We start from the raw sequence: 14,791 nt of genomic DNA on the forward strand, positions 1-14,791 counted from the left end.
GTGAAATTTTTTTTTTTTAAAAAAAAGCGTCAGTCAAGTCTTCCGTGTTAATTTGTTCCTCGCGTCAGTCATTTTGGTTATTGTTCACATGTCTAGCCATACGATCATACCACGAGTCTTATAACATCACTTAGTCACTCACGGGTCAAGTATAGTCCACACACTTTCTTTATGTTCCGACTCGAGTCGTGCACCAGGTCGTTTATGATCATATATTAGGTTCATGCACCCTTTTTTCGTCATAACAAAAAAATGAGTGGAGTTTTCTCACCTGTTTTCAAATGTCTATTTCTTCCTTCCTATCCTATCTTAAGCAATGATTCAAACAATTAAGTGAATTGTTTTATTTCACAGTACTTGTTCAAGGAACAGAGATAGATCAATACGGTTCGAGCCATTACCGCAACAATCTCTCAGATCTAATAGGCGTTCAAAGAGAACTTTGGCATCTCCGTTACTCATCACCTTTCAATGGCCACTAAAGAAGACATTGATAACATCAACAAATCCATTGAGGCACTGTCTTCCATGATGCAAACCCTTACCACTAGGGTCACTACCATGGAACAAAACAAGGTCATTGTTTCCACCCTTGACAAACTGAAGGAACAAATGAGTAAGATTTCTGAGGATTTCACTTATGTGGAACGACCTCCCACTCCTTTGAATGTGAAGGACAGACTTCCTGAAAAGTTCTCCACTGCTGATATTCCAAAGTTCAAGCCTACTAACAATCCAATATTCCATTTGAAGGTGTTCTCTACAACCATGGCTCTTAAGGGATTGGACGTAACACTCTTCCCTACGGTGTTCCTTCTCTCCTTAGAACATGCTTGCCAACAATGGTTCTATTCCCTAGATGCCAAGCGTACTGCGACTTGGCAAGATGTCACCGACAATTTCATGAATCGTTACAAGTGTAACATTCAAACTAAAACTTCTGAACGTGAACTCTCCATTCTCAAACAAAAAGAGAATGAAGGCTTCACCGCTTACCTGAACAGGTGGAGGAAAACAGCTTCACTCTTGGTAGATCCTCCCAAAGAAAGAGAGATGGTTCGCCTCTTTATTCAAAATCTGACTCATAAATATAGGGAACATCTCAAATTTCTTCCATTGAACACTTTCGAAGCTGTGTATGACATCGACATCAATATCGAGGATGAGCTAATAAAGACTGCTGGTAGCAACAATAATAACACTTGGAAAAACAAGAAGAACGACCATCCTTCTTTTTCGTCTTCTAAGCACGAAAATACTACCAACAATATAAGCCAAGTTGATATCAATGAAGTGTTAGCTCTTGATACTCCATTGCCCAAGAAGAAAAGAACTTACACTCCTTTAGGAATGACTTATGATGCGGCCTTTGATCGCCTTTACAGTCAAGGCTTGATCACACCTATTGGGCCATTTATAGAGCCAAAACCTGAAGAAAGGAGCGCCAAATGGAATCCCAATGCCCATTTCAAGTACCATCAAGGAAGGGGCCACACTACGGAGCAATGTTGGAATTTGAAGGACGCCATTCAAGACTTGATGGATGCAAACAAACTTCCTGTCCTCCAGGTGGCAAGAAGTAATGAATACAAGGCACACAGATCCTTCGTGCAAGATTTCATGATTTCTTTCTTTATCATTCTTCTCCATTCCCCCGTTGATGTCTAGCATAGGTTTTCCACTTTGACTTTTTTTATGTTTCATGTGTTTCGTTCACCTTTTCCATTAATAAAATGAGCAATTTTCCTTTACATCTCGATCATAGAATTTTCCATTCATTCATTCATTCTCAATTAAAAAAAAATCAATTACCGAACTAAACCCAAGGTACACCAATGACTTGAGGCACCTTTGCAACCATGTCATTCCCTGTTAACCGTTCAATCACATTCCATTTCTTCATCAACCATTTTGAGCCTCGTCTAACGTTTGGCCTTCATTTCTTCAACCCACATTCACTTAACCCTGGGATTGGAAGATGTGTAATTGTACAACATTCAAAAAGCAAGTAAAAAAAAAAGTAGCAAAGCAAAAATAAAACAATGTCTAAAGGCAAGTGTTCCAATGTCTTTGATATGAACACGTCTCAAATTGCGTCTCTCATCGAGTGCTCGGTACCGTGCCTGAGAAACATGAATTCTAAGTGAGTGATGGACCGCATGATCTGAGATTGCCTACATTGATTCAAAAGAATGAAAAAAAAAATTCAAAGCAAAAAAAAATGTGTTGAAAATAAACTTGCAAAATTCAAAATTTTCAAATTCAAAATTACACATCTTGGGGATTCTCTCGGGTCTTGAGCCTTTTATCCCTTTCTTCCTTAAACCATCAACTTAACCACATTACAACCCTTGAAAGACCTCTTTGAGGTGTACATACACTTGTGCAAAGTTCGGTTAGAGTTACGTTCGGCCTGATTCCTAACGGATACGTAGGCAACCTCACATCGAGGTGCGGCGACATTCATATTCATATCCATGCATGATCGAGTCAAAGAATATCCAATGCTCATCCCTACCCATTTAGAGCTAGACTTGGAGGCTTGAACCCAAATCACATTATCTTACCCAGCCTAAAGAGTCATCATCTTTAACTCTTCTCACATCTCTTTCCATCGCTATAACCCTTGCAGCCAGCCTTAGTATCACATTCACACACTTCACTCCACACATCCATATCCATATCAATCATCCTTCCCTTTAAGAGCCCTTTATCATGAAATCTTGTTTCAACACTGTGCATGCTTCATCATATTTAAAGACAACATTCAGTAGAAGAAACATTGTATACTTGCTTAGCTTCCTGACCTGAGCAATGTTCATTGTTTTGCATAATGTGCTAAGAAACATTTATATATCAATGAGTTTTAATCATACAAAGCATATCTTGCTTAGCACCTTGACCTAAGCAACGTTCATTATGCAATAATCCCTATACGTGCTTAGCTTCCAGACCTAAGTGACGTTCAAAATCGCTTCTTTACATCATATATGATGCTTAGCTCCATGACTTAAGTTCATTCATCTATCGTGTCACATGATGTAATTGTCCTTAGCCTCCTGGCCTAAGAACATGCATCATGCATACATTATTTTCAGGACAAACAATTCAATCCATACGAATCATTTCGTAGAAGAAACATGGTATACTTGCTTAGCTTCCTGACCTGAGCAATGTTCGTTGTATCGCATAATGTGCTAAGAAACATTTATATATCAATGATTTTTAATCATACAAAGCATATCGTGCTTAGCTCCTTCACCTAAGCAACATTCATTATGCAATAATCACTATACGTGCTTAGCTTCCAGACCTAAGTGACGTTCAAAATCGCTTCTTTACACCATATATGATGCTTAGCTCCATGACTTAAGTTCATTCATCTATCGTGCCACATGATGTATTTGTCCTTAGCCTCCTGGCCTAAGAGCTTGCACCATGCATACATTATTTTCAGGACAAGCAATTCAATCCATACGATTCATTTCGTCTTGCTCAAGGAGGAAGTCCAAAACTTCTCTCCCTTTTCATTATTTTATTTTGGGGAAGTTCAAAAAACTTTTTCCAAGTTTTCATCGAAGGAAGTTCGAAAATAAAAGTTCAGTTTTCACATCTTTCTTTTTCGGGAGAAAGTCGGTACCCTCCACTCATGACAAAAATTGACGGAAAATTTTTGCTTTTGCATCTTCGTTTGCTTGTGTCCGCACACACACATATACACACACACACACTCACAAGTCATACACATGTCATGTCACATCAAGTCAAACTTGGTCAAGTTAGTAGTCAAGTCAATCACAGTATATACGAGTCCATTGGCAAATTTATTTTTGCAGGTCTTATCTACCGCCCACGTCCGGGGACAAGCGGACCACCATCATTTCATGACGCAAGGTTCTCGATACACAGAGACTTGCAATCTCATCATCTTTCGACTTTCCTCAAGCATGGAAAGTATTATCCGGTGGATTTTTCTTCGAGTATAGAAAACCGCCAAGTCGGCTTTCCTCAAGCATGGAAGGCATTATCGGTGGAATTCTTCAAGCATAGAATGACACCATATTCATCAGTCGGATTTCCTCAGGCTTGGAAAGCGTTATCGGTGGATTTTCTTCAAGTATAGAAAACCGCCAAGTCGGCTTTCCTCAGGCTTGGAAAGCGTTATCGGTGGATTTTTCTTCAAGTATAGAAAACCGCCAAGTCGGCTTTCCTCAGGCTTGGAAAGCATTATCGGTGGATTTTTCTTCAAGTATAGAAAACCGCCAAGTCGGCTTTCCTCGGGCTTGGAAAGCGTTATCGGTGGATTTTTCTTCAAGTATAGAAAACCACCAAATTCCTTTGTCGGCTTTCCTCAAGCATGGAAGGAATTATTGGTGAAATTCTTCAAGCATAGAATGACACCAAATTCGTTCGTCGACTTTCCTCAGGCATGGAAAGTATTATCCGGTAGCTTTCTTCAGGCTTAGAAAGCTACCAAACTCTTCAGTCGGCTTTCCTCAAGCATGGAAAGCGTTTCAACAAACGTCATCCGGTGGATTCCTTCAAGCTTAGGAAGCTGCCAAATTTGTTTGTCACCGACACACTGGTGCCAGATACGTATTCTATCCCGTTACTCTTTTATCTGTGGAATTAACATTTTTCTGCAGGTATCGGCGTACAAAAAATGATTTAGGATCGCAGAACGTCTTAAATCATTCTCCGTCCCTATCGACTACTTTGACTATCGTTTTCAAAACTAACGTTTCTACAAACTCAGTCAAAGTGGGGGCTTCTATAGACACCTAAAAATGTCTCCCCAAAACCAAACCCGATGATAAATAACCTTTCACCGCCTCTATTGGTCGGGTTTAGTATTTAATCCCGAAAGTGCTTAAAAAATTGTATTTTATTAAATTCATATTTTTTAAAGGTCCATGGATTAGTCTTGATGTTTGGTAAAAGCATAGTTTTAATTTTAACCCAAGCTTGTTAATTAATTTTAAGCCCAAACCTTTTTATTTTATTATTTATTTTTGGCCCAAACATTTTATTTTATTTATTTTATTATTTTATTACTTTAGCCCGAATAATAAAAGTAAGGAAAAAGCTCGAAATTATAAATCGGCACTTAAAAAGCCGAAAGAAATTAGGGTTAAAAATGAATTTAGACGGAAAAATGGAGTGGAACTGACCGTGTCACGGTACAGCCTGACCGTGTCACGGGAACCATTCCCGTCTGACGGTGGGACTTCCCGTGACACGGGAGGTCTGCCGTGACACGGGAAGTTCCGTGTCCTTTCCGCGTAAACCCTTAACGCGTTTTCCGTTCCGTTTTCTGAAAATTTCCCGCGTCACTCCAAAACTGACCGTGTCATGGGAATGTGTACCGTCTGACGGTACAGTCTAACCGTGTCACGGTACAGTCTGACCGTGTCACGAGATACTTTTTTAGGGTTTTTATCATTTTAGGGTTCCGTGTGCTCCCTCAACACATTTCCCTATAAATACCCCCTCATTTCTGATGTACGGGGCAACGAGAATTTTATTATTCTTATTTTCTCTCTTCTATGCTATTAACCTAAACACTAGCCTACCCTTTTCACTTCAAAATTCCTTCTTCAAGCACTCAAAGGAGTCCATATTTTACTCGAGGTTCTGTCCTTAAGCCAAGGCGTGAAAGGTAGAATCGTTTGAGGGTTTGGCCCCAAAATCAACTTTATTTTATTTAATTTAATTTAGTTATTGTTTTATTATTTCCTTGAAGTTACTAACTCGTTTATTATTTTGTAGTTGCAAACAAACAGAATCAAAGTAAGGATCATGCTCCTTTTGTTTTTATTATTTTTCTAACGAGTTTATGTTGTTGGAATCCTAATTAAATTGGTTTTAATATTAATGTTTATTCTATTACATTTATTGATCACCATATTGCATGTTTAAAGGGAATATGTAATTGAAAATCACGACTAATAAGATAATTTGGACAACCGGTTTAGGGTCCTTTTAATCTTATTATTAATTCAAGTGATCACCAAATTTTTTGAATTATGTGTGCATTAATCTTAAACCAATTTAGTTAAATAATAATTTGGAGCGAATTGAATTATTGTTTGTATGCCTTTGAGATCACATGAATGCTTTTCAATATAAGAATCGAGTAGAGGCCAATACGGGCGAATGTGACTCCATGACTCACTTCGTACCATCATCCCCGATCCTCCTTTCGTGGTTCCGAACCATATGGAGTTAGTAATCTCATGGATTATGAATGGGGTGTAACCTTCACGGGTCAATCGTTGTTGCTTTCGTTGTCCCTTTATAGTGGTTGCCTTTTATGATCCGTGAACGGTTTACAAGTTCCTAAAAAAACTTGTTGGCGGCTCCCTACTTTATTTGTCCCTAATCGTAATGTCAATTCCCACTTTCTATGAGTGCCAAACATATTCACACATGCTTTTAACGTAGGCGCACTTCGAGCGACGCCTACAGGGTGTAATGAGCAATGATTATGTAAGAAATAAGACTTCACCAATTTTATGTGCAGTGGTCGGGCTTTAGCCTTTTCCCACTTCTATGGATTATCGAAACAAGCTGACACCTAACTCCATATACTTGCATATCACCTTTTCACCACGTGACCCTGATCGCAATAAACAAGTCATTAAACCATTGCTTTTATATTGTCTAGATGCTATATGGGAAGAAAGTTTATTCTTACGCAAAAATTGCCAAAATAAGTAGCCACAAAAGCACATGTTTAGCAACATATGTTTTTCAAGGGGGGAAAATAGTCTTTTCCACTATATAATGATATTGAACATTCATTTGGAATGATTAGGCATAAAATCCAAAAGAGTAACAAAAAATCAGTATGAGAAGAATCAACTTTTAGTGATTAGGCATCCAGCACCATAAATTCCAGCAGTTGGGTGGAATTGCAAAAATTCAAGATCCTACAAAAAAAATAGGTTTTGATAGCAAAACACTAAAGAAGATGCACAAATCATGTTACAGTTACTTCAAATCGGTGCCACCAAGTAACCAACACAGGACGAGAATAAAACAATGGCACAATTCTAATAAGCATTAGGTTAATTCCGTGAGATACACAGTTGATATAATTACAAAATTACTTGTATATGTGTAATTTAAATATTTTGAGCAAAACATAGTAAATCGCGATCGATCCCTTTAGTTAAATTATTAAACTAAAAATTATTCTAATTAACTTCATAGTTATAATAAAATTTTTAAAATGTTAGCATTTGTTTTTTTATTCATTATAGAAAATTTAAAGAATTAATAAAGAGGGAAAAATAATTCAAGCTCTATTATCACTAATAAATTATGTAATTAGCCATTTTAGTCATAAAAGCTTTTAGAAATATGTATAATTAATCAATAATTTTCAAATATTAACTTTATTTTGAAAAGAAAAGAAAAAAAACAGAGAGAATGATGTTATAAATAGTTTAGGAGGGAAAATTTTTTATAAGAAGGTGACACATGTACAGTGTGAAAGGAATGGTGTCCTTCGAACAAGTGTATTATTTCGATAGGGGGTTCAGAATTATTAGAAAGTTATTTTTCAATGAGGTCAAGTGATCGGAATGCCTGGGTGGAGGTCGCTTCCGATCAGTAATATTAACATATAATTAATATTACAGCTTAATATTGACTAAACCCTTCGGGTCACACCGAAACAACTAACGAGCCGAAGCGACGAATTAATAGGAATTAATTAATGAGTCGACCGAGTAATTAATATTTAGACGTCAGAAATTCGAGCTTGGAGCGTCGAAACCGTGAAAGTCGAGTAAAAAATAGTAAAAAGATGAGACGTGAAAATAATAATTAATCAACAATGACCAAAATACTCATAGCATCGGAAAACCAAGTTCTAGGGGTGCGACAAAAGCTAGCATCCCGCACCAAGTGCGGGGCTTGGCTAGCATACTGCAGCTAGCAGCCCGCACTAGTGTGCGTGGTTGTGCTAGCATACGGCAGCTAGCAGCCCGCACACTTGGTGCGTTGCTTGCTAGGCCGAGGCACCAGCTGCCCGCACATTTGGGTGCGTGGTGTGCTGGGCCAAGGCATCACAACAGCACCATGGCAGCCCACAAGGGTGCCTTGGTGCCCAAGTGAGCTGCCACGTGGCGGAAATTAAATGGGGGGGGGGGGTTGAGGTGGTCGGTTATGGGAGTGAGAGTGGGGGGAAAGTTTTGTCCCCCCCTCTTCCAAATAGTCCTCACCTATTCCTCCTTATGAGCTTGCCACTTGTTGATTTTTTACTAGTTTGATTATTTATTTTATTTTAGCTTTAGAATAAAATGGGAAAAATCAAATTCTCCCACATTGATGGGAGAGCTTTTCACAATCTTGCATTTCCCTATAAATACCCAATTTGGGGTATTGGGAGAAGCACCTGAGTAAGAGTTGAAAAAGGCATTACCATTGTGAAAACCTTTGAACTCATTCATTACTCGGGTTTAGGTCGGGCCTTGCTAACTCCAAGGCATTGGACCCTTGTCGGTGTTCGAGTTATGGGTGGACTTCTGTTGGAGGTCGTCGTAATTTCGAGTCTATCTTTCGAAGTAAGAGCCCCTTGAGGTCGGGCGAAGCAGTCGTCAAAAGGTATAATTATTATCTTAATCTTGTTATTAAGTTAATTATGTTTATGGTTTTATTTATTGCGAGTGCGGTCTTTAGTGCTGACAAATTTCAAACCGAAACCGTTTAATTGCCCGAAACTGACCGACCCAAATGAGAACCGACCGAACCGATTAAAAACCGATTTTTTTAAAACTGAAAACCGACCCGAACCGTATTTTAGTAAACCCGAAACCGAATCGACCCAAATAATGTTAAACCGTATAAGAACCGAACCCGTTAACAAAGCGAACCGAATATAAACCGAATTGAAAGAAAACCGAACCAAAAAAGAACCGAACTGTATCTAATCCGAAACCGGTTCCAACCCGAAACCGTTTAAACTGGCAAAAAAACCGCTTACACCGAACCGTTGGCAAACTGCTACCCGTTTGCACCGAACCATTTAAAAACCGAACTGATTGTAAACCGAACTGGTTATAAACCGAACCGTTTATGAACCAAACCGCTTCTAAATCGAACCGTTTACAAACTTTTTTATATAATTAAATGGATTTTTTTTTGATGGGGATATAATTAAATGGATTAAATATTAGAAATCTTAGAATTTTTTTTTTAAAATAGCAAGGCAAATCATTCATTAAGGTCTTAAGGTTAATCAGTGTTCACAAACAAGAGCAAAACAAGCAGGCTCAGGCCCTGCCTCAAACTATTAGCAGCACCACTGCCTCTAGTCATGTATACATTTGAGGTGATGAAACCAAATGAACAAAAAGCTTGTAATATTAAGTACCAAGGCTTGGCTGAAGGCGTAATAAATAAAATTAATTCACAGAGACTATTAAGCATATGATTACATTGATTTTGTGAGTAATAATGAAATAAAGATGGGAGTGTGCTAGTGACATGAATATACTATTAGGCTATGTTTTAATTCAGATTCAACTATAATTTAGTAAACTTGAAATGGAACCGATATGAATAACGTTAAAGTGGTTAAACAATTGAAGAACCGAACTAGTTATAAACTGAACCGAAAAAGAACCGAACCAGTTAAAACTGAACCGAAAAAGAACCGAACCAGTTATAAACTGAACCAAAAAAGAACCGAACTGTTTCTAACCCGAAACCGTTTCCAACCCGAAACTGTTTGAACCGGGATAAAAACGGTTTACACCGTACCGTTAACAAACCGCAACCCGTCTGCACCGAACCGTTTACTACCCGGACAGTTTATAACCCGAACCGAATTAAAACCGCTGAAGAATAAAGCGAAACCGAATCAAACCGATAACTATTTAAACCGAACCAAAACCGACCCGTGAGACAATTAAACCGATTCCAAACCGACCCGATTAAATACCGAACCGATTTCAAACCGAACCGAAACCGAACTGTCAAACCGTTTTGACAGTGCTAGCGGTCTTGTTTTTGGGTTTGTTTTTACGGTGAGTCGGACTCACCAAACCCGAATAGCGGTATCGGAGCCTCGCTCGTTTATTTTTTAAATCATATTATTTTTCAAGGTGTTTTATGGCTTAATTTTTCTTGTTTGAAGTTTCTAATTAGATTAGTAGCTCGGTTTATTAATTTTAATCCCGTATTAGAGCTGACTTCAGCTCTTGAACCCAAATTTCGACCCAAAAATAGTGAATTTTTGGTGGAAAAGGCGTTTTGGATATGGTTTTACCCTTGAAGCACTCTGTTTTTAGCCAAAAAAAACGACCAGAAATGCACTTTTCGAGGGATTTTTCATTTTTACGAACAATTTTAAGTCTTTCTGACCTTGAATTAATTGCATATTTATGGTGGTTATGTAATTGGTTCAATCCTTATTTTATATGCAATTTTAAACCTCTTTAGGCATGATTACTTCACTAGTAGAAAAAATGCTATTTGTAACGCCCTATTAGTAACTGGCATTAAAAATGCTAGTTACTAAAACACCACTAGTAGCTGGCTAAGATAATGTAAGTTACAAATAATATGACATTAGTAACTGGCCTTGTAGACGAAGGTTACTAATTTGAAATTTGTCAAGGTTGGAAATTCTATTAGTAACCGACCTAATAAATGTTGGTTACAAATATTGAGTCAAATAAAATTTGACCAAATATTTAGTAACTGGCTTACAAACGCAAGTTATTTATTTATTTACTAACAAACCTAAGTATAGAGTAGCTTTTTTTTCATTTTTCCACTTGCGTTTTCGAATTCATGAGTATTCCTATATACTCATTTGTCTTCCATTAACTCCAATCTCCTTTTTTCTTGATATAAATAAACGGTTTTAGAAATTTTCAATTAAAAATTGCTTCTTGTTCATGAAGAATGATCTAAAATTCAGCAAAAGAGGGCTATATGGAGGTTAAAAAGAGGTATGTAAATTTTGAATTAGGGTTCATGAATTAGGGTTGATGTAATGAACTGAATTATCTCTTTAATTAAATTAAAAACCCCAATTAGTTGTGAATTATATCTCTTTTAATTTTTCTTTCCATCCGCTCTATGTTACCTTGGGCTTGCTTAGTTTCCATATGCTTAATTATGTCTTGATGATTTACCAACCATTGGTGATTGATTACAGCAGTTTTGGCTAAATTGTTTACTCTTTTGCTCTTAGAAGATTCGTTCATTTCCCGAGTGAAGCCTAACATCTCTCTATTTTTTCACAAATTCATCCATATTCTGCTTCTTTTCTACCATTTTTGCTGAAATCAGCTTGTAAAGTTCACATTTTTTGAGCTTCGAACCTTCAATTTCAACTTCTAGATAACTGGATTTGGGTAACTTTCATAATCCCTTCATCTTTTTTTTCCCGTGTCCTTTTTAGAAAAAAAATTCAAATTTTAGCTTCTGGGTACCTCGGTTTGGTAGTTTCTGATTTGTTTTGAGTTGTTTTTTTTTTTTTTTAATATATGCTTAAAATGTGGCAATTTGCTGTTTCCATTTTCTTTGGATTTTGGGTTATTATGTTTCAATTTAGTAGTTTTTTTTTTATTAATATTTGCTGCTTTTTGTGGATTTAATTTTGTGGGATTTCTAATACTTCGTATGTATATGCAAGTTTAAAGGGTTGTTTGAAAATTGTTCATTGCATGTGTACCTCCCCTTTTCAATTTGTACAAGTTGGTTCAGTTAGGTTTCTTATTTATTTGTTGCTATGAACATGAATGATTCTTTGTAATGTTTAGGATTTGGGTGTTAGTTGACTCTTTTTTTTATAATTATCTTGGCTTTATTAGTTGTTGATTCCTTTATGAATTATATCATCTTGACATCCATTTTTAGTATATGGGGGCAATTTTAGTGGTACGAAGGAGTAATTAGGCTAGTGTGTAGAGAATGTCAGAGTCCATTGTTGCTTGAAATGTTGGTTTTATCCATGAAGGGTGAATATTGTTGTAGTTAGAGGTATATTCGCACAATCGGTTTCTGTATCTTAGACTGTTTTCAACCAAGTTGATGTTAGTTTCCCATTGAAATCCTTCTTTCAAGGCTTTTCCTGAGATAAAGTTATGTAGAAGCTAGGAAATAGAAGCAAATCTGTCCCGCACTTTTCATGATTTCACCCGGGAAATCATCTAGGTGCGACAAGAAATGGATTTTGATTTGTTTAATCCAATTCCGTTTGCTCAAAGGATGTGGATTCGACAAATTATCATGTCAATAGGAAGAAAGGAAGGGGTTTTTTCTCACTGAGGTTGAGTTGTCATTGTCCATGTTTAATTCGGGCTGGCTTCATTCTACAAGTTTGATTGCCAATTGTGATTTAACATGCTTTAAAAACTTGGTTTGGTTGCTTGTCACCTGATGATTAGCTGCTGATCATGTTGCCATAAGTAGTTCAAGTAATGATGCTATATTAGAAAGTTCTTGTCCCTGCACATGTTTTCTTATTGTTTATAAACTAATATTTTTGAGGATATGTTACTTTAAGAAGTAGAAATCATTTCCGGATGGTGGCAGTTGATAATTTATATCATTGACTTGCTTCAGGGATCATAAGTATTTGTTAATCATGGTAGTGGAATTTGTTATCAATTTCGATTAATTTCTTACTGTGATTTTTCTTTGAACATGGGAATTACTTTAATTTCTTCGACCATGTGGTATTGAAGACACTAATTATTTGAATATGAATCTGCATTTTTTTATAGTTAATTTATTTTGTTTCTTGGCTGGTTTTAGGTTAGGACAGGTAGATTTTGCTAGGAAACATCTATTCTATGCAGCACATCAGCCTGAGGCAACAGAACTCCACAAATTCAAGCAGTGGAGAAGCATTTAAATAGATGCTTTGATGCTCGGAAATTTGGAGAATGGAAAACTGCATTGTGGGAAGGAGATGCTGCGATTGCTGCCGGAGCTGACTATTCTCCTCAGGTGAACTTTTTTTTTAATTGTTAGTAGGTTGCTGGAATATTATATACTTTCTATTTTTGGAGAAGTCCATAATTTTCTATTTGGTACTCAAGCTAAGTGATTTAATGAATGTCCAGCTTCTCTCTTTTAGAGTAGAATCCCTATAGGTTGCTGGATTACAGTATACTTTCTTTTTTGTAACACGTACTAGTGCATGGCTCATTATTTGCTTCAAATGACTGTAGGCTCATTTGATTTTTGCAATGGTCCGGGCTCAAATATTACTTGTAATGATGCAGGCTTATCAGGTATGCAATTTAAAAATCTCACTAATCTTGGATATTTCTACAACTATATAAGTGGGCGAAACTGCTAGTTCAGGCACCTAAGAAATTGAAATTTGAGCTTCTTCAGTACCTTCCAGCTTGCGTATGTAATAGATTGTGCTAGTTCAGACACTTAAGAAACTGAAAATTGAGCTAGATCATGCACCAAGCATCTGCTACCTTATGTTTTTGTTGTATTTTATATGTGGGGTTTTGATTTCTGTATTGAATTTATTTATGACTAGTTTTGTCTAATAAGTGAAATTACTGGTTTTGATTTCTGTATTGAATTTATTAGTGACTAGTTTTGTCTAATAAGTGGCTGAAATTTTTCTTGTGAGCTTTGATGCTTATATTCTTTTATATCCCCTCAGTTTGATGCATTGACCATGTTGGAAGCGTTCACTTGGTGACTATCTGAAACAATCCTTTTTAAATTTTGGCTTTTTTATGTTTATATTTCTTTCCCATGCAGAATTCTGTTGCAATATCAAGTGCTAAGTGTAAACTGCTGCTATCCCATACAGAACAGTCAAATTTGTGAAAGCAGACAGAGACAAAATCGTCAAAATTTGAAGGTTGACCATTGTATCAATTAACTAACTAGCTTTTTTTTAGTTATAGAGTATTATTTATTGTGAACTATGAGAGAAATATTTGTAATTTACAAGTACATCAATTCAATATAATTTCCAAGATGTCGCTTAAAGTTGGTCTTATATTGGCTAGATTGATAGTTATTGTATTTTATTAACAATTAATGGTCTTTACATTAAAAATATATAAATGTAGTGTACGGGTGGTGGCAGTAGAGGAGTTTGCTACTGCTACCATTTTATTTATTTTTCTAAAATTAAAAACACTATTCGTAACTGGCGTTATGCTATGCCAGTTACAAATAATACTATATTTGTAACCGGCATAAGTTAATGCCAGTTACAAATAGTATGTTTTCTAAATTTGAAAATAGCCTATTTGTAACTAGCGTAAGGTTAAGTCAGTTACAAATAGTACATTATTTGTAAATAACATTAGCCGGTTACGAATAATTTTCATTAATTGTAACGGTGGCATTCGCTACCAAAAATGCCAGTTACAAAAAGTCAATTTCTCCGGTTACAAATAGCATTTTTTCTACTAGTGCTTGGTAGTATTTTGTGTTTGAAAGCTTGGTTTTATTTTTTCACATAATTGCAAAATAATTGCATCAAGTGTGAAATCTTTATTCTTTGAGGCTTCTAAGTACTAAAGATTCTATCTTTAATTATGTTAAGTGATTAAAACTTTTGAGTTACTAAATTCCATGAATTTTTGTTGAACTTTGTTGATTTAATCTTTTTTAAGCTGATTGGAATCTTAAGTTTGAAACTTATGATAGAAATTTGTTTATCTTCATATTGGAAGATATAATTTTTCAAGGATTCACAAGTATTTAAGTTGGAATTTATATTGAACTTGTGTTCATTTTTCCAACTCCCTTTTATTTTGTTAAAATCTCAAGATTAATTTAA

The 14,791-nt window shown here is 36.2% G+C and overlaps 1 long non-coding RNA gene across 1 annotated transcript; it reads left to right on the plus strand.

Moving 5' to 3' along the window:
* The first annotated feature begins 10,768 nt into the window (after positions 1-10,768).
* LOC110690482 lies at positions 10,769-13,989 on the plus strand. Its single transcript, XR_002505105.1, has 4 exons — positions 10,769-10,967; positions 12,781-12,975; positions 13,200-13,262; positions 13,756-13,989. It is a non-coding gene; the product is annotated as an uncharacterized LOC110690482 (long non-coding RNA).
* Positions 13,990-14,791: the final 802 nt, after the last annotated feature.

This window comes from Chenopodium quinoa, unplaced genomic scaffold, assembly GCF_001683475.1.
Source record: "Chenopodium quinoa cultivar QQ74 unplaced genomic scaffold, ASM168347v1, whole genome shotgun sequence".
Taxonomy (NCBI): domain Eukaryota; kingdom Viridiplantae; phylum Streptophyta; class Magnoliopsida; order Caryophyllales; family Amaranthaceae; genus Chenopodium; species Chenopodium quinoa.